Source organism: Seriola lalandi, unplaced genomic scaffold, assembly GCF_002814215.2.
Source record: "Seriola lalandi dorsalis isolate HSWRI2012SDOR001 ecotype SW California unplaced genomic scaffold, Sedor1 jcf7180002053690, whole genome shotgun sequence".
NCBI lineage: Eukaryota > Metazoa > Chordata > Actinopteri > Carangiformes > Carangidae > Seriola > Seriola lalandi.
This window is the reverse complement of record NW_019524243.1, coordinates 737961-759000: the sequence shown is the minus strand read 5'-3', so window position 1 is coordinate 759000 and position 21040 is coordinate 737961. Positions and strand designations below refer to the sequence as shown.

At 42.0% G+C, this 21040-nt stretch overlaps 1 long non-coding RNA gene across 1 annotated transcript in view; it reads right to left on the bottom strand.

The window, feature by feature from the left end:
* Nucleotides 1-4554: 4554 nt before the first annotated feature.
* Nucleotides 4555-21040, bottom strand: part of LOC111651561 (uncharacterized) — a 40428-nt gene continuing 23942 nt past the window's right edge. Inside the window, exons 3-4 of the long non-coding RNA XR_002760527.2 lie at nt 9702-9800; nt 4555-4905 (exon numbers count right to left, since the gene is read on the bottom strand). This is a non-coding gene — a long non-coding RNA (uncharacterized LOC111651561). The remainder of the gene's footprint in view (nt 4906-9701; nt 9801-21040) is intronic.

Here is a 21040-nt window from a genome sequence, read left to right as displayed (position 1 = left end):
CCAATGAGATGCAGAGAACATCTCTGTGATTTCTAACTAAGGACACATGTACACCAGGGGGTGTTTCTGCAGTTGCCAGGGGGCGAATGGAGAGACTGTGGAGTGACTCAACACATTTGAAAAAAGAAATAGAAAAAGAAAACAACAACAAAAAGGTTTTTATTTTCATAAATGATTAAAGCAGATAGTTAAAAGTAATGGATAAACAGTTAGCTAAATGTATTGGGTAAATGGTAACAAAGCTAAAAGGAGCCATCGTGTTAACATCCGGTTAAGGTCCTGCTTTACTGATCCAGGGAACGTCACCAATAAGGGAACTTTAAGGGAACGTTAGCAGGAGACATCCTTTGTTGTTTCCTGCGCACCTTTTGCCAATGCAAATGGTAAACTGACCTCGACACTGACAGTTCAGTTGCTTTGTGTTCAATAATAATGATGAAGGGATACTTGAGTTCATATGACAGGCATGTGGAGGTACATTACTTGGGAACCACACACAGTAAGTTATTTTGGCTGCTGCATCCGATACGGACTGAAAAGCAAAAAGGAAAAAAAAAAAAAAAAAAAAAACTATTTATTTGTGACAAGATTTTCACATAAAAACTTCTGCTTTTTCAGCAAAGTCCTTTTCACCTCCACCAACCTTGAATAATCTAATCAAACTCCAGTTCCTAGCACCAGATTTCAGCTGTGATCTTAAACAGGCTACTTTTTACACGTTCCTGTATTGTATTTTATAGTACTACTACACTATGCAGTCAGCAGCCACTGTGGTTCCCAGATCTTCTGAAGGAATAACCAGAGAGTTTAACACACACCAAATGAAGTTCCAGTAAGACCTCATTTTTCTCACTGTGAAGTTTCCAGACTTGGAGTTCTGTATCTTGTCGTCTGTTGGGATCATGGGGCGGATAGTACTTGTGAATCTTCTCCCAAACAAAATAAGATAACACAAAGTCCTGCTATCTGTAGATAAAAGTAAAATACTGTGTCGTCTAGTGGAAAAAAAGAGGAGGGAGACAAAAGAAGGAGGCAGAATGTTCTATCACATAATGGAGTTTAGAAGTTTTATTCTTTACTTTTCCTCGCCAGCAGCTACCAAGGTCATGTTCATGGGCCAAAAACACCTTGATGTAAAAAAGAGATTTTCAAAGCTCTGCGTCAATAGTAGAATTCTTACATTTATTTTTTACTGCCTTCAGGAGATCAATCCTGAGTAAGTGCCACGTAAAGTCACCTGAGATCTTTGTGGTTTCCAAATGCTCTTGGCTCAATTCAATTGTACTGAAAGATGTAGACAGCTGCATTATTATATCAGGAAGACCTATTCAAACTGTGATCCATGTCTTCACATGTTTGAAACTGTCTCTATTGGATTTCACTACACATTCATCCACCAGCCAGTGTAATACATTATATAATATCGGTGGTGTATATTCCCATTCTCCAGATAATTGATAAAGTATTTGTGTGTCTCTACAGTGTAAGTTACCTTATGAATGGTTTTGCACTTTTTTCAGCGCAGCATCTGAATAAGAATTTTTTTATCCCCATGTTAGAACCCAGGCTCGTTACAACATATTAGTATTTTTGTCATGTCGGGAGAAAACAGAGACAGGCTTGCAACTTATTTTGGGCTCTGACTAAGAATTTAACAAACCGTGATCTTAACAATTTCTAGTTGCCAAGAAACCCAAAATAGTTGAATTACATTAATTCTTTAGATCAATAATAATAACAGAAGCTTGACCTCAATTATGCAAACTTGTATCTCTACTATGTGTAACGTGTGCATGTGTATTTAAACTGACAAAGCTCACAGAAAACTGGCCTGTGACCTATATATTGTGTCCTGATTCAAACCTAAGTCCTTGTGTGAACATGAAAACAATGGCTTTAGAATGGTGTGATGTGCTTTCATGGAAAGAAATCGAGGCCACCACTCCTGTGGATATACAGTAAGAGAAGCATTTCAGCACTTGTGAGAAAAATGGTTTATTCAAAATAAGACTCCAGAAGCTTTGTTATAGTGTAGATAGAAAAACAACCAGACCACTGCATTCTGTGAAATGTGAAAAATAAAATCCTTACTAAATAAAACTGCATTTGTGCACAGTAAGATCAGGATTGTCTGTTGACGTTAGACCTTGTTTGTCCATAAACATGTAGGCAGACAGGATTCAGCTTCCACTGGTAAAACAGGACTCTGTGAACACCAACTATGGCATAGAAAATAACATTTTAACACGATTCATTCTATACTAGAGTGGTTCATAATCTGTGCCTGCTAATAGGTAACAAGATGAATCTGAGAGGTCTCAAAATTATTATGTGACTATTCACTTTTAGGCCTCTTTAGCCCTAAAGGCCAAAAAATGATTCAAATAAGTCAGTCACAGTTACACTGCTCATGACTCACACAAATACAACCTATGTTAAGGGGCCCCAAGTAAAAAAAACAAAAAAAAAACACTGATCTGCTACATAACAATATACAACATAAAGGCTTGTTGAGCTTCATCTTAGGGTGAAGTGTTTGTGACTCAGGCCACACCTACAAACTGTGAAACATGAACCGATGTATATTAAGTTTCTGCATGTGCTCTAATAATTATTTTAGTATTCAAAGTGTAAATGTAGTGCAAACATTTGCCCTTTCATAGACATTTCATGACTGTCCATGACTGTGACATGATCATTAAGATTTAATGAGATGGAAATGAAAAAATGCTAATATAATTTATTAGCCAGAAATTTGATTTGGTGGGAATCTGAGACCTAAGGAAAAAGAAATTGAGATTGTGCAGCTGTGTCATGAGAGACCTGTAAGCAAATACTCTCACCATATTCTTGTCAGTAGAGGTTTAGTCTTATACTGCAGTAGCATTTTGACCTTATCTGTTGTAACTTCTTTTATTTGGATGGAAGTGGCCTTTGGAGAGAGGGAACACAATTTAAACCAAAAACCCACAGCAATTTATGTCATTATCTCGCTAATTGTTGCCGAATATTTTTTCAAGTCAAACACTCCCACCAGCGGCAGGAATGACTGGATGTCTTGCACAAGATTTCATGTTCCATCCATCAAGTTGATGCCAAGACAAGTTGGAGCTATTTTAGTTCTCCTGAGACACTTTTTTTTTGTTGACGTTTCCTTTATTTTGCTAGTTACCTGTAGATGTGACACCGCTGGCTCCAGGGCATCCTTTGTCTCATCACAAAAGCCAACAGCAGTTGATACAAACATCATTGGACACTCTTGGAATACACACCATCTCACCTGTCACACTGTAACAATCACATCGACAACTTGGTGCAAACATGAGGTGTAAAAATGTACACAGACACAGCCATCAGCTTGGATTCCTGTCCCATACGACCACTGATGTATGTGTTTGTGGGAGCGTGGCGGTGTGTGTGTGTGTGTGTGTGTGTGTGTATGTGTGTACGTGTGTGTTTGTGGGAGTCTGCAGTGTATGTGAGGGGCTGTCTGTCTGTGAGGGGATAGGTGGAGGCTATCTTTCATCTCTTGCTGTGATCAGGTATTCTACATGATATGATATGATGATACAGGCCCAATTAAGGGATGGGGTTGTGTGAAAAATGTGATGACAGGGCAAGCGGAAGACTAGACTGTGATCTGACATCTGAGAGGGAGAGAAAGACAAGGGAGAGAGAAGGAGCAAAAGAGAGAGAGAGGTAGCGAAAGAATGGGTAAGGGTGGGGGAGGACGAGGGAGGGGTGGGCGGGCAGACAGGGCTGAAAGACGGTTGTAGGAAAGAAGGGAAGAGTGATGCTGGTAAAGGAAATGAAGATGGGGTAAGCGTGAGAAAAATTGTGAAAATGAATGTTAAGTAGGGAGGGACAGAGAGAATTAATATGATAAGGAAGGAGAGGGGAAAATGGAGAGGCACATAAAGATGAATGGAGGGTGATGAAGGATAGAAAAAGAAGAAAAATTAGCCTTCTTTCCAATATGAAACAATTTGTCAGAAGAAGTTACAACTTCCTACTTTTGATCCTTCTTGTTGTAATGTGAATAAAAACATAGGGAAACTTTGGCCAGGAAACAAAAGTCAGTTTGTACTCTTTCTCTTTCAAAAACACAAGCCAGATATGCAGCATGGACTGGAAAAAGCAACAAATTTTGCCTCAAGTTGTCGTCTAAGTGCAGAAAAATAAGCACCCTAGATTCTAGTTATTAATTGTTGTTTCATATTTTGCACGTAGAGTTACATTTGACTTGAAAGACACACAGTATAGCACACCCAGCAGTGCACACAGTGGAATGGAACTGATTTTAAACAGGGAGGCTTCTGTGTGAAAACTGTTTCCTCCGCGTTTCGTAAGTCTGTCTGAATAAACTACAACTGTGTCAGGTGTACGATTTTGATCAGAACGTGCGGTGCTTTGATCACACTGCCAGCTTTTATCAGCATGCACGCTCTTTTCACAACTAAATGGGACCCAATTATGTCAAGCACATTGTTCTTTACCTGGGGTGCCAAAGCACTGCACAGAAAGGAGGAAATAACTCACACTTAAGAACATCACTTAAAGGGAAAAAAAAGCTTTTATTTAGCTGTCAAAAGGTATACTTGTTAGACTCAATCAATTACATGAAATAAACACAAGTTTCAACGCGCAGAATATTTTCATCTTTGTATTTAAAATATATACGTTGATGCTTAAGATCACAGGAGGTGTTGGAATGACTATTTTCAGGTCATTTTGAAGGACAGTTTGGTCAACAATCTTATTTAACCAATTGAGAGAAATACACAAATAAACAGTACAGTGCAGGTCCAAGTGTTGTAGCGAGTAACATGAAGCTCCAAAAGCATGTGAGATTAATGTGCAGACATCCTCAAGCTCCTCTCTAGTTGATCAGGACAACTCGTTTGCCTAAAAAACAGAAATATGAAAATGATTAAAACAATTCAAAGACATTCTAGAAATCTCAGTTGATCATTTATTACATTTTATTACATCCAAATTTTCATGGAAAACTTTATAAAAATGTCAATTAAAACAATTAACAATGCAATTAACATAACAATTCATGTCAGTGGGGTCAAGCTGTCACCTTCCAGCAACCTGTTAGTTAGTTAATCCACAGCAAACACATAACCTCTGTGTTTACAGTTTGTCATTGCTAAAGCATGAGGGACTGCACTCGTACAGTTTCATCACATCCCAATGTGAGATTCTTGAATGAAAGGACTTCAGTAAGTTGTGAGTTCCCAGTGTACTTGAAGGCGACAAAGGCCTTAACAATAGCTGCTGACATTAGTCCCCCTCATATCACAGTGAACTTTCCTCCTATTGTTCCCCCTGCACTTCTCACATGTATTGTCTTACATGATATCCTTAGAACCTGATAAGACGCCCGGTGAAGGTTTTTGTAGCTGAGGACACAGGCCTGGGAGTGTCTCAGGGTTACAGCTGCTTATTATTCTCTCATAGAAGAGACTGGGAGACTGTAGGGTCCAGGGAACGCCTTATCGGATCCCCTTTACACTCAGCCTAACCTGGGTTACCTGCACCTCCAGCCCTTCCTCCATTACTCCCGCCATACCTGACACTCCCTTCCTCCAGACAGACATTATGGTATTACATTACCACAAAACTATAGAGCTCGTTGACAAGCATGGGAGGTATTCTGGGGCCCAATGTGAAAATATAGGCTGTACAGAACAGCTGGGGTCATTTGAGAAAGTAAGGATGCCTGACTAACTCAGTTATATCTTCAGTGTATGGTGTCATTGTCTGCCTCAGACAACAAAGACAGAGCAGTACGTCATTTCAGGATCTCATGACTTCAACTGAGGTGTTTCCTAAAGGTTTAATGCATTTGCTGATTTATCTTGTCTGACACTTGAAATGTCTTAAAAAGGTGATGAGTCCCTTGCAAGTTGCTATAAGTCAGCAAATCCCCTAAGTTTTTCCACAATGTACAAAAGTACTGTTTTGGCCAGGCTTTCTTCTACAACAAATTTCTCTGATGTTTGGCTGACAGTACAGAACAGTTTGGGGTTGGCAGGGGGTCCCTGGGCCATCAACAGCCAAACTCAGCCCAACTCCAAAAGATGAAGGGAGGTGGATTCAGAAAAATTCAAGCACACCACCCTGCCTGCTCAGAGCACCTCAAGGGCACACGCTGTCTGCCTGGCCTGCCTGTCTATCTGTGGCAGCCGATTTTAGTCAAAGCTACATGTGCCTCTCTCTGCATCCTCCTCATCTTCTCTGCTGACACTGCAGTTTAATGCCTATATGATGTCCGCAGTATGTGTGTGTCTGTGTATGTTTGTGTGTGTGGGCGTGTGTGTGTGTGTGTGTGTGTGTGTGTGTGTGTGTGTGTGTGTGTGTCTGTGTGTATGTGTACACGCGCATGTGGATCCAGAGCCTTGCTGATATTCCTCAGTATGTCTGATATTTGGTTACACCAGACAAATAATTTGACAGTCACCAACTGGACAGACAGATCATAGCTTCATATTTATCAGGTAAAATGAAATAGCTGCAACAACGCTCTTTAGGAGTTGATCATATTTTCAGCATGTGGCAGTGGTCTTTTCAGTGATGTCAAAGCAGATGTTTTGCCATGGATAGTTAGGGAAATAACTTCCCTTCATATTATATATACTACACTATATATGACCTCTTAAGATCCACCATTTTGTTAGTGCAATTTGGATACATTTACATATTCAAATGAAAAAGCTTTTAACTGGTAAGACCAAAATACATTGATGAGACATCATCTGAAAAGTAACAAGTAACTATGAAAATCATCATACTGCTTCTACAATCTTGTCAAAAACACCTGTGTGAAATTTCAGGCCTCTAGGCCTAACTTTATGGGTGCAATGGACTTTTTAGTTAGTTTTATCACTGGTATACTTGAACCTCTCTAAATAGAAAACTTTGCTTTGATTCTTTAATCTGAAACAACAGCCTAAAAACCTTTTTATATAATTCAAAAGAGTGTTGATCTTTTTCTTTTCATCTACATTTCCTCCTGCACCCTCTCAGCTGTGAGGTGGGACATTGCACACCATTCACAGCCAATCAACATCGGCTCAGAAGTGAACAACCAAGAGTGTTCGGTTTCATTTGACAAGGAATATGCCAGTCTTCAAGATAGAATAGCAGCACTTCCTCTGACTGAAAGAATAGCATAATTGTTTTTTTACTTAGGTGCACTTGCTGTCTTCACCCAGGCCTCCTGGAGTGAAATCTGAATGGATCTTTGCAGGGAGACCTCCAGTTTGTAGCCAGTAAGCTAAAAAAACGAGCAGCCAAGCGGTAATGCACCTGCAAACTACCAATCACCAATCAATTCCAAAAAGAAGAAGAAGAAGAAGCCAAGTAGCCAGAGTGGGAAGGTGAAGAAGGGGGACAAAACGGATGGAACAAGTAATAATAAGCAGGCTGAGAATTGGACAAAGCAACCTTAACTTCTACATCACAGGAAAACAATCAAGTGGGTCTTTGAAATCATTGCCACAAGGTTTGAGCACATCATATTCATATCGTGCTGGAAGTTTGTACAGTAAAGAGTAGAACTGATGACACAATTATGGAGCGGGTAGAGGACAATGTTAAAATTATTGTAGAATGTGGAGACAGTGTTCAAGGAAGGAAATGGTTATTTCATTATTTAAAGAGTGGACTGGAAAAAACGGATTTGAAATGAATGGATATTGAGAGAAAGTAAACAGTTGGTGGCAGTAATGCAACATTTTGGATGCCAACTGCTTTAAAACACCATAGAAGAAGAAGAAGCCGGAAGGAGGGAAAATGTTCGAAATGTGGAGAGAAGTGATGCAAAAACCGTCATTCGACAGACTGCAATCGGCTTCACATCACAATATTCAAAACTTGGAATACTTTTGTGAAAGCTCCTTTTGATTTTTCGATCTGTGGACACTTATGGACAAAAGGAATATAAACAATCGAGGAATGGACAGACAATGCAGATGTATGATCGCTTCAAAGGTAGGGAATAAACATCCATTTGCTGGTTTTGCCGGTTTACGATGCTGGTAGTATAGCCACGGTGATTCTGGTACAACAGCTCCGTGCTGGACAGGTGACAGGTGTGTCTTCAGCGTCTGTGTGATCTGAGAGACTATACAGCAGTAAAAGGAGCGAAAGTTAGCGAGTTCACCCTGGTGTTGTGTTTACATCAATGCCGACCGGAGCCAAAGCCAGTAAATACCTGCATCTACTGCAGTCATTTGAATTGGTCTGTGAATGCGATTGCAGCTTTTTCCGTTGCCGGCAAAAGCCCGATGTTAGCTGGTCTTAGCGGGTTTTTTGACCAGTGGAAAAGGGGCTTTACATACTGTACATCTCATAATACCTGTCAATATAGGCTACTATAGATGTTAGTGTAGACAAGATGGCGTATGTAAGGCACCTCAGAGAAGATTATAGGAGTGAACTTAAAGTGATCTTTTACAAACTGGGGCATAGATTTTTATAGTCTTGCCCTTCAGTGAAATGGAAAAAAAAAACTCTTTTGTCAGTCTAATTTGGGGGATTCTTCAATGTCAGTAGATCCACATTTTCCTAGACCTGATCTGCAAACCTAGATAGTTGTCATCATACTCTCCACCACAGTGTGCATTTATGTGGAAAAATACAGGAGTTTTTGGGAGTGGTCTCCCCTCATCCACAAAAGAGGGTTTCATGTCAGCTTGTCCTCTGGGAAATTGACAATGGCAGAAAGTAGTGCCTGGTGTTGCCCCAAGTCTGATAACAGGGTGGAGGAGTTGTATGCCTTGCTCTCCTTCTGCTAACTACTCCCAGTAGACTGCAGTCAGATGCCTCTCCATGAGGAGGCAACTGATGCTGCTGCTGATCTGCAGAGAATAAAACTTGACTGAAGCCTTTCACTTCTGGAAGAGACTATACAAACTCTGTGCCAGGGAAACATGATGCATGCACATGTGTACAGTTTCAAAAGACTGCCTCATTTACATTGTATAATCTGGGGCTGGGTTGGTTTGGACACGTACCACTGTACATACAGTTTCCAAAAAAACAGACATGGGGCAATAAATAGACACACATGTGCACAAATGCACAGGCATGCACAAAGATATGACTGACACACACACAAACACATCTCTATGCCATCCGATTCTCTCCTTTTCCTTCTTTCTCTATCTATCTCTGTCCATGCTTCTGAACCTTGGGGAGACATATTCTTTTTCATCTGTCAGTGTGGATGGAAACAGACATGTTCAAAACACACAACAATGGCCGCCCCAGCACCGAGGAGGCTCTATGTTTTGTATGCTTGAAGCACTGCATTATCTCCTAAGTGTCTTGCAACCCCAGTATAGTAAATAATGGATGTTCCCCTTCCTTCTGAAAAACCCCTTTTTCACTTCAGGGACCAGTCATGGTTTACCTGTATAAATGCCCTTTCTGTGTCTTTGGAGAAATGGATAGCACTGAAGGATGTGGGTCAGACGATTTCATTAGCACAGCATTTCTCTCTGTGTCTCCTTCAATCAGCCGTTTGACAGAAGCAATGTCACTCAAAATGTCTTACAGACACTTTCATATAGAATTCTCTGAGAAGAAGAATGCGGAGACTGCTGATCCATAGCAAAGAAATTGTGAAATATAGTCCATATAACAAGAGGGCAGAAACAGTAATGCTTGAAAGGAGAGAGCGCAGTCACCTCTGAGATCAGCTGAATATCCTTGACATCTTTGGCCCGGAGACTCCAGTCGTTATGCCATTTCTATCTGGGTCACAATCTATGAGGTCTCCCTCCAACCTGAAAACACAGCATAGGCATAATGTTTAGTGTTGTATATGTATGTATACACTCCAACATGCAAATGTACAGTGGATAAACATGTAAGGTATACATATCTCTGTACACATTTTACAGACACTGCATGGAATCAGACTTTATTGGATAAGAGTCATGTCTATCTTATTGGTTATTGCATTTTGACAACTTAGTACAGTTAAGCAAAACGTTAAGTACGATTAGACTGGACTATAGTGTGCCAGTACATAACTAAGTCTCTTTGGTCTCCCTCCCCCATTCATTCTGAGGTTACATCGAAAGAGTTTCAGCTATTGTGAATTATTTACTTGATTCACTGTTCCGCCCTTTAACCCCTCAGCAAATGCGCAGGCAGTCGGGGTTAAAAATACTCTCCCATAGGATGTGAGTTTGACTCTACATACGTGTGTGTGTGTGTGTGTGTGTGTGTGTGTGTGTGTGTGTGTGTGTGTGTGTGTGTGTGTCAGTTTGTGTGTATGTGTGCATGTGTGTGGGCAGGGATGTGGGTTTAAAATATAAAACAGTATATAACCCATGACACACAAGGCACCTTCCATTCTCTCTCTCTCTCTTTTACACACACACACACACACACACACACAGGAACTCATCAGAGCATCATTATGTGGGTACTTTCTGAGTGAGAATCCAGGCCGTCCCAGATGGGATTATTATAACACAGCTTGATCTGTGCAAGAGCTAGGAGTGTGATTGTGCAAGGCTCTGTGTGTGAGAGTGTGTGTTAGTGTGTGTGCATGTTTGTTAGAAAGTAAGTGAGTCCTGACCTGTGCTTCATGACCCGAGTGAATGTGAGGTTGCACCTCTCTGTCTGTGAAAGTATAAAATATATTGTATAGTACAAGCATAAAACTGTGCCATGCTGAACCATTAGCGAGAAGGCATTTTCCTTGACAACTGTGTCAAACTATACACAAACTGGCTTACATTCACTTACAGGAGAGTATGTATGCAGTGGACATATTCATGTTGAGCCTCTGAGTCAAAGGCTGAAATACAGATGTCTGAGATACATGCCTGTCCAACAGCAAACTGATTGAGGCTGCGGCAGCTCCTCGTCCGAGTGAGTGAATATTAATGTCACAGAGATATGTGGGCCTTAATGGATCTACACACACAAACACACACACACACACCGACACCAACTCTACTTGGCCATGTTGCCGTGGTATGTCCCTGGCATGCAGCAGTGTTGTCATGGATACCCCCAGACACATCCGCCATCCCATAAGCGGGGGGATGCTGAGTGCTTCAGAGGGGCTGGCGCCGGCCCCCCTCACCCCTCCAAACCCTCAACCCCTATTCTCTATCCCCTTCCCCCCAAAACTGAATCCCTGTCCCTTATTCTCCCTGAAAACAAGCTCAGCCTCAAAAAAGCTCTCTGCTTTCTCAACTGGGTAGGCCTGGAAGCACACAGCAGCCTAGTGTTGGGGTCTTCCTTGCTCTTAAGTGGAGTGGGTTTTAACATAACCTGAGCATGATCGAGAGTGAGATATAGACAGAGAATACCACGCCAATACCAGTTTAATCCTTGTCTAAGAAAAGCTAAAAGAGATGTTGAGCAGGGAAAATAAATGACGTTTGGTGTGTGTGTGTGTGTGTGTGTGTGTGTGTGTGTGTGTGTGTGTGTGTGTGTGTGTGTGTCTTAGCCCTCAGGGCTATGGTTAAGCCTGTAGTTCATCCTGAACTGATCCTTTTCATTAGCCATTATCAATAATTCAACATTGCACTTGCTTTAATGGTTTAATGTGGGCAAACCCTCAATCCGCGCACATCCACACTAACACAAACACACTCACACACTCTACTTAATAGCACTCAGTCTCTTGGCCTGCGCCCAATGTCACTGAGGTGAATATAGACGTGTAAACGGGCACATAACACAGTCAGTGCACCTAAAGCTTTCAAAGGTAAAACACCTATCAATCAGAAACACCATTGTGCCCTACCAGGCAGGCATAGCATTCCTTGATTTAGAGAAGAAACCGTTTATTATTTCCCTACAAAAGTCTGCTTTACTGTATATCAAGTTATATTTGCAATAAAAAGGCATATCAAATCCTCTCACTCTGAGATGAGGAAATGAAAGGGTTAATCTTTTATGACGTGTCCCCTCCCGTCCGTGCTCTCTTTTGCCCTCCCTTTCATATTCTCCAGCATGGCAGTGCTCACTGCCTGCACATATGCTGAAAAAAATAATCCTCTTTGATTGGAAGGCTAATTTGAAGTGTCAATTATTCTTATGCAAATGAAGGTACAGTTTCTCACGTCTGAAATGGGTTGGGGGCACAGATGGGTGCGTGTGTGTTCGTGTGCGCGCACAAATCTCCCTCCAAATACATACAGCACCATTCCACCCCCCCCACCCCCCCCTTCCAACTCTTCATCTATACCTCTTAGGGAAGAAAGCTGACATACAAAGACAGCCGGCATAATGGGACGAGGATATTTGCATGCACATTGTCCACACTGAACGCCAAACAGATCATAAATTGAGAGCACAATGCCAAAACAGTAACAAAGGTGTAGAACTGCAAGTCAGCGCCCAAAACATTCGACAATACAGAGGCACGGTTCCATGTTGTAATGTGAATAATGAAATGATGTCGGGTAAACAGGAACACAACAAGAGCTTGGCTGTATCATGGTAAGCATTGTGGGCCGACAAAACAATTTACTAAAGCTTTTGTCACCTAAACACTTCCCAGTAGCGTTCTCTTTTGCTATTGCCATACCAGAGGTGCAAGCAAGAAACATAATCCCAGAGTCTGTGCAGGGAGAGAGAGGTACAAGAAGATCCTGTTTAAAGAAAAAGGGAGTGAGAATGAGGGACAAATCGAGAGCAACAGCGTGTGCCTAAAAGCATAATTGCATGTCTTAGTATAATATGTGAACGAGTGCCTGCTCCTCTTTATGGTTATTAAAGCTTCGGACTAAAATCTGAGTCTGGATGAGAGATTTAGACTGACAAAGAGAGACAAAGTGAGGATCAAAAAGGAAAAAGGGAAAAAAAAGAAGCAGAGAGACAGAAGACTCCACAAATACAGTCTGTTGTCTGACCCTCTCAGCTGATGTGGTGATTCAAGTAAAAAAAAAAAAAAAAGAAAAAAAAAGAAAAGCTTTTCAGGCCCAAAACAGGATCAAACAACCTGCTGTAGAGTCCGGTTACACCATAACAATGGCTTACATTCACTCTCAGCCTCAACACACAAGCTTTTACCTCAAAGAGTGTAGAGGGAGAGAGAGTAAGTCCGGTGTGGAGGGTGGGTGCATGCGGGTATGGAGAGAGGTATGGCGATATCTTAGACGATAATGGTGTTCAACAGATTAGATGGTATCAGCCTACCATGTTTGTTTTCAACTGTCGGCTTCTACAGCTCTACTGAGATCTATGGTCAACCCCGCAGGCACTCTCAATCTCAAGGAAACCTTTAGATATTGCAGTCGAAAGTGAGGCACTCTGATAGATAGCATTCAAAACTCTTAGATAAAGACAACTGGTGAAGAGAGAGCAGCTGAGGACAGATCGTCGTCTACCGAGTGAAATGCTGAGACATCTTTAAAACCTGCAAACCTGCCGTCCTCAAAATCAAAACTTATTGCCCGACTGATCGCATTGAACATGATGGTGATGGACTTTTAATTGACTGCTGGAAGAATAAGTCGGCTTTTTACACTTCCAGTCATTAGCTCAGGATTTTAAACTCCGACATATTGACGGATTCCTAAAGATATCACATAGCCAACTACAACAGCGGTCCCCGTAAGCTTCTCTGTCCACAGCAGACAATCTGATTAATCACAGAGCCACAATAGACAGCTACTATCTGCTAACCTTCTAAGACCCTGCTTCTCAAGCAATGAACAGCAGCCCTGGCAATTTGTATTTGTTTTGCATTGGTTCAGTAGCTCTGGAGAAATTAGTATGCAGTCAGGGATGGGAGAGCTTGTCAAGATCAGGGGGAAATCTCTACCCACCCACTGGGTGGATCTACATTCATGAACAAGGTTGACAAGAAAGCTGACTAGTGTAAAGACAAGGAGCAAATAAAATGGTGGAGAACACCCTGAATATTCTTTTTCATATGAGTGCACTGAGAACACCTTCATAGACAGCACTGTTCTCTATCTGTCTGTCTTGTATGTCTGTTCAGCTGTCAAGGCGCTCACTCTCTCTTTTTCTTCTTCGCAACCTCTAGCCCCTCTCCTCTTTTCCAAAATTATGTGTCATGCACGTCACACTGCTAAGGCCAGTCCTTTTGAGGGTGTTCTGCTGGACCATAGAGCGAATAAACATCCATGTCAGGAGAAAGCGATCTGGGGCCCTTCTCTCACTGAGCCCGAGCTCTCCTGGGAAACACACAGCTCATACAATGGATAGAGGAGGCCTTTTGTTGAGTCTCTGGGAGCTGCGGGGCTAGCTCTGGATCAAACAGGGGTGTGTGTGTGTGTGTGTGTGTGTGTGTGTGTGCACATTTCTGCATCTCACACACGCGCATGCACACATATACAAGTAAACGGCACTGACGCGCAAAAGCGTACACACACACACACACACACCTTCGCGCATGCACACACACACACACACACACACACACACACACTGAATCACATACTTTCCTCATCTCCCTAAACTCAGTGTGACTAAGTAAACTTCTTCACCCTTTTGCAGTAGTTACCGAGGGCAGGGAGATGAATTTGAAATAGCCAGCAGGAGAAGAGACAAGAGACAAAGAGCAGAATGGTGACGTAAATCAGTGTTGGACTGATTTAAACTGGTTTAGTGTCAGTCTAAAGGGGGTTTCTGTTGTACTATATACAAATCACAGTTCAAAGCCTTGTGGCTTGGCTCCCTCCTGGGGTCCAAGGCATGGAAATCCTGCAGGAAAGTGTCTAATGTCTGTGGGTAGCCTGTGTGTGTGTGGCACAGTTGTTTTTACATAGGCGTGAGACATTTCTCAAATATATGATCTAATATTGGCTCGAGATAAAAGGGAAGGGACTGCGAAGAACAGCTCTACAAAAACAGACAATTTAAAAAAAACTTGAGGGCAGTAGGTGAGTGAATGCAGACTATGTACACATTTCTTAAATGTGTAGCACTATCAACTGTTACTTTAGTATTGTCTAAAAACTGTGTTTATCATGGCTGGGTAGTATGAGCAAATATGGTGACAAAACAGACACTAGAATACAAAACTGCTACAGTTTCTCCCTTTATCCCAGAAGGCATTTTAATAAATTTCCATTCGAGCTGCCTTGCTCCTGGCCGTCTGCCCCTCGTGTAGGATCTATGGGAATTCTCCTCACTGAAATGAACTCACACCGTCTGACCCTATTCATCCCCAAGACTGCACTTTCTCTGGGACTCCCCCTTTTCCAGTCCCCCGGTTTCCCACAGACCCCCTCTCTTCCTCTCTCTCTCTCTTTGCATCCTCCCCTTCTTTCTCCCTACCTTCCCACTGCCCCCTCCCCTCCCAAGTCTCTGCCTTGCTTTCAACTCCAATTTTGGGCACAATGAAGTTGTTCTGGCTGACAGTTTGGCCAGTAGAATAAGTGTTGTTTGAGCCTGCTGTGTGGCCCTGTAGTGGGCCCATTCTCCCCCTCGCCGGCTCAGTTACCAAGAGCCTTGTTGGTGGGACACGGAAGCCATCCGTCCCCACGCTCCCACCCTGACCCAAACGATTAGCCTCAAACTGCACTCAGGCTCACCTGCGCCTCCTCTTTAAACGCTGCTGTGGATGCATGGACATATGCACACACAAAAAGAGCTGCTTATTATCTAATCCTCCACTTTAGAATACATAAACTTCTAACACATGAGTTTTTTTGAGAATGCATAAAGTCTTCAGACTTTTTCCTTTCATGATTTTCTTAATGTCATGAGCTCATATGGTTGCCTTCCATGTTGCATCTGTTATGGTGCAGCTACACCACAGCCAGGTTGGCCTGATTTACTCAGTTACTCCATGTCTTGTAGGACGTGTCAGAAAGGATTCTGTATTGGGGTCAGCTGGAAAGACAAAGCCTGCAGCCCTCTCTCCTCTGTCGCTCTCAGTAAGCATCAACCGGCCTCCCTTCTCTCCCACCCCACCCCACCCCCATCAACCCCCACCCACTCCCTCTGTTTCTTCTCCAGTTTTCTCTTTCTGTTCCAATGAATTATCAAACAAATATAAAAATCCACACTGTAAATATGCTTCGTGTGTATCAACTCTAACGTGTACACACACAGAAGCACACACACAGACACACACACACAGACACACACAGAAGCACACACACACACACACACACACACACACACACACACACACACACAGAAGCCATGACATGAGAAAGTGGCTGGGAGAGGCCCTGATGGGGGGACCATATGTCCAGGCGTTGTATATCAGTCGGCTCACCCCCAGCGCTCTGCCAGACCACCATAACTTAGTTTGTCTTCAGCACAAAGTTTGGTCCAAGCTTGGCTGGGTTCATTAGGAACCTATTCTCTGGAGCCAATGAAGCTCAACAGACCTCCAACAAAGGAGCTAATCACACCCACTGCTGCTGCTACTCTCTCTCTCTCTTTTCCTCACCTTCACTCTGTTTCTAAAAACTTGGCCTGTGCCATCTCTCATCTAACCCTAACCCCTAAAACCAAATATATAATCAGACAGGGCCAAACTGTAGAAACTGTCAACTACAATTTAAACAGTAAAGCACAACGTGTGGATGCAGAGGACGAAGAGTAAACAAGTACGGCTGCAGAACAGCTAAACGATGATACACAGCATCAATTGCCCAACCTTTTCCTTCTTTTGTGTCTCAACAGTCTACACTATAGAAACATGGATAATTGTGTTTCCACTGATTATTCGCACCTGCAACTGTTTGTGTATGTGAGTGGCCTTAGAAAGTGTCATGTTCTCACCTGACAGACACTTTGCTGTCTCAGATGCGAGTGCTAGTGAGATGCGGTGTGTAGAATGTACGCCTACCTACAACGTGTTGTGTGCTAGTGTGTGTATGTATGAGTGCATGCAGGATGTGGTGCACTGACAATGGAGAGCCCCAGGCTGCTGAATACTTGAAATGACCTTGAACCTCAGCATTATCCATTCCCATGGCTGCAGGGACGGTGAGCATGTCTGTATGTTTGTGCATGTGCGTGTGTGTGTGTGTTTGAGAAGAAGAACAATGAGGCTTGGCACTTTGTCTGTGCACATAATAGCTCTTCTAAAATTCACAGTCAGTGTCAAAATATCGCCAAATAATCAATAGTGAATATTGTAGGTGAGATTTTGTGGCCATGAAATTTATAAAAAAAAAAGTTTGTGTTGCTCTGTAAAAAATAGGATTTTTTTAGATATTATGTAGCAAGAAAGACATTTTCAGATTATTGTCCTCATTAGGATAGACCTCATATGTCCGCATATCTCGCCACATCAGGCTGAGCTTTCCACTGTCACATGTGTGCCCCTCTACCTTCCAGCCTGCAGTGACTGTATTTGCTCACCCTGCATCCAGCAGAGAAAGAGACTTGTTCCGTACCATGTCCCCTACTGTGCACACAGGGCTACAGGCAAGCATGAACATGGCTGATCTGGACATGGCTTAAACACACAGACACTATACACACAGGATGGTCCCAGAGCACACAAACACACAAACACACACACAAACAGACACACTTTTAAGTGCACGCTGATGAAGAGGACTTGGTGGGTTAAGAATGGCGGTGGGGGGTAGGGATGGCGAAGGGAGACCCAGCGAGGGGTGGTAAAGGCCATGTCACTGGGCCCTGCTTGGACACAAATGTCAGCAGCATGAATGCCTGCACATGGAGACCTAGCAGTGTGAGAGCACAGGAGATGATCAAGATGAAACAGATAAAGAGGAGAGGAACAGACATTACAGTCTCAAAACAAATGGAGCTACATGAGGAGAGAAAAACTTAAGAATGTAAAAAGCATATTTTGAGACCAGGAAATTATTTTACGTAAAACAATCAGGATTTAAGGAAGACAAACTGAAAAATGTAACACAGTTTAGGACACAAGCTGTGTCTTTTAATCTTTCATGGTTTGTGTGGTTTCAGAAAGAGTTGCCAAAATGTGACGAAAGCAACCTCTTCCCATGTAAAAACAGTTTTTATTGTTAACTTATCTGAACACTCCTGGTATATTAATTGATCTGACTTTACTCATTTAAGCAAGGCTCTTTGCAGCATCAAAACATGTGCTATTTTTTTTTTTTTCCCAAAACCTTTCCCTACAGCCAGATGTATTACTCAAACGGATGCAACAACCGTGTGCACCCCTCCCTCTCCTGCCCTATGTTGCCATCCCTGCTCCCCATCCATTAGATGTTGAACATTTCAACTTTCAAAGTGGAGAGTGAACACAATGCCCTCTGCAGCCTGAAAACACTGAATACATTATAAGCATTTTGCACTTGAATATTTTAACAGATACAAACATACAAGCACACATACAGTATACACTGAGATTCCGAGGAAAATGTCACTTTTTTTCTCTCTTTGAAAGGTCAGAACAAAACCCTGCACCATTCCGAGGCACTCTGAAGACAAACAAAACACTTCTACACATGCACTCAATGTTAAAAGAGAGATAAAATCCACTTTAAGGTCCTCAGGTAAGAACAGAAAGTGTACACAATGTGTACAATGACACATTTTCTATTCATCCATGCGTTAATGAAGAGGCTCTTATAGACAGTGCATGTGGATTGTAAAACCAGTAGCCTTGGATTGTACCATGTAATCAACATGTGTGTGCTTTTTTTTTTTAAATATAGGTACAAACATCACATGTGTAGTGAGATTTAACTTGAAAATTGAAACTACAAATATATACACAAACACAAAGGCACGCAAACGCACACAGTCACAAGGTTACATGCAGCCAAACAGACCAAATGACATTAGCAATGCAAACTTTTATCCCAAAGGATAATTAAAGCGGCAAAATCATATATTATTATAAATACAATAAGCTATTTCAGTCATTGTACAGTGGAACAAAGGTGAATGACATATGAACTCAATGTGGTGTTGACCTCTGCTCATTGTAACATATAATGAAGGTCTTAATGCTCTTATGAAGACAAAGGTTTTACATGCAAGATGAGGGGCAAAGAGGACACTGATTGCACACAAAGAAGGACCATATATTATTATAGAATTTCTGTTCTCTATTCATATTACTGTAAATAGAGCATTGTGATTGTTGTCAACATATAGAACGTCCATTTATCAAGCATAATGGCATTCAAAGTATTAGCCGTGTTTTCAAGGTATAAATTCATGTGGGGAAATGTCCCTCACTTTTCTGTTCACTTAAAATTACACTTTTCATTAAAGAAATCGAATTGGCTACATAACAAGTGAACACAACTAAATTTGTTTATGTCTAGGAAAAAAAAAAAAAGTTATTTATTCACTTTGCTTCCATAAAGCATATGATCATGTGATTGGCAGAGTCTGTAGTCAACTGCTGAGAGGGAAGCCGCTCATGGTAAATACACACTGTTATGCGTAAATGTGATGGTTGGACAAGTTTAACTGAAATATAAAGTTATGGTTCGGTTACTGGGATTTATAAAGAGAGCCTGTTGAAGCATTGGCATTGCAAAAATAATAAATGATAGATACTTTATTGAGGCAGCAGAGGAATACATACAGACATGCTGCTTTTCTTGTCAGTGTGCGTAAATTTCACAACAAAGTGTCAGAATGTGTGCTGTAGATTGAATACTGTAGGCCTTATTATTGAAGACACATGCCATTCATTGTTTATTAGCAGAATTAATTGTTAAAGAAGATTGCTGAGATATTTTTTAGCCAGTTTAACTGATTAGATCGCTTGATACTTCAAATGAGGTATTTCAGATTTTAGATGAGAAAAGTAAAACTATGAATGACCATGACAAATTGTGTTCAACATTACATAGTATTATGTTCCATGGCATAAAGGGAAATGTGACTGAAACACACACACACACACACACACACACACACACACACACACACACACACACACACACACACACACACATGCACACAGATCTCCAGATGGCCCTGCTGCAGAGTGTGAATGCCCTGGCAAACACAGCAACAACAGATTTCCTGAACCCAAACCCGAGACCATCTTCCTCTCAGCATGCACCATCTTCAGAAAAAAGAAAAAAAAAAAAATCCTACATCCTAACATGTATTACAATTTTTCCTTTCTCCCCCTTTCCCTTCATTTCTTTTTGTTTCCTCCATTTCCAGCCCCTGCCTGGAATCACAGCAAAGTTCCTTAGTGAAAGCAGTGTGTTCTACTCATCACCGACACTTTTACAGATCCTCAGCCAGACAGTGGTGATTTGTGCCTGTGTTAAGGCAGAACGACTCCTTGCCTCTTTCACGATATAGATTGCTGCCATTATCTGGAGCTATTCCTCTAGCTGACACAAAAAAAAAAAAAAAAAGAAGAAGAAGAAAACATCAGGGGTGGTGAGGATGGAGGAATTTCACCAAACCGCTGTATGAATTACTGATGGGGACCTGAGTGACAATTTGGTATGCAATAGCCATGGTCAGTCACATAGACACTGTCATGTCTGATTCCCCATCGTGTGGGGATACAGCTTTAGTGAGTACAGTGTGTTGACAGTTTTCAGTTGAGAACAATCCAATCAGCATCACATCATTTTTAGAGGTGTAGCTGATGGGGGGTTGCGGGCTTAACTTTGGTTAATATATATCTGCTAGAACATGTATACACCTATTCAAACACCACACACACTTTTTTTACCTTGAGCCAGGACCTTTGACTGTAGCGGAACCTGACTAATATTCCAACGAACGCGGAGTGAATGTGGCGGAAAATGCAAATTCAGCACTGTCCTCTTTCACATTGAGGAATGAAATCAAATCTTTTGTGGCTGCTGGGCATTGAGGGTGGGAAAAACAGCGAGGCGAGAGGGTTCTTCGGGTCACTCGTTTGGGCAGTGAATGAGCCGGTGCCCAGAGCGGGAACGATGGTGTGCCAGTGGTGTGCTCTCTGCTAATTGATTGCCACTACTCACAAGAGCATAATGTATTCTATTGTGATCATCCTTCGCCCATGTTCATTAAGCCAGGAAGCAGCATGATCTTTTCTTTTTGTCTCACTCTGCCCCCCCCCCCCCCCCCCCCCCCCCCCCCCCCCCCC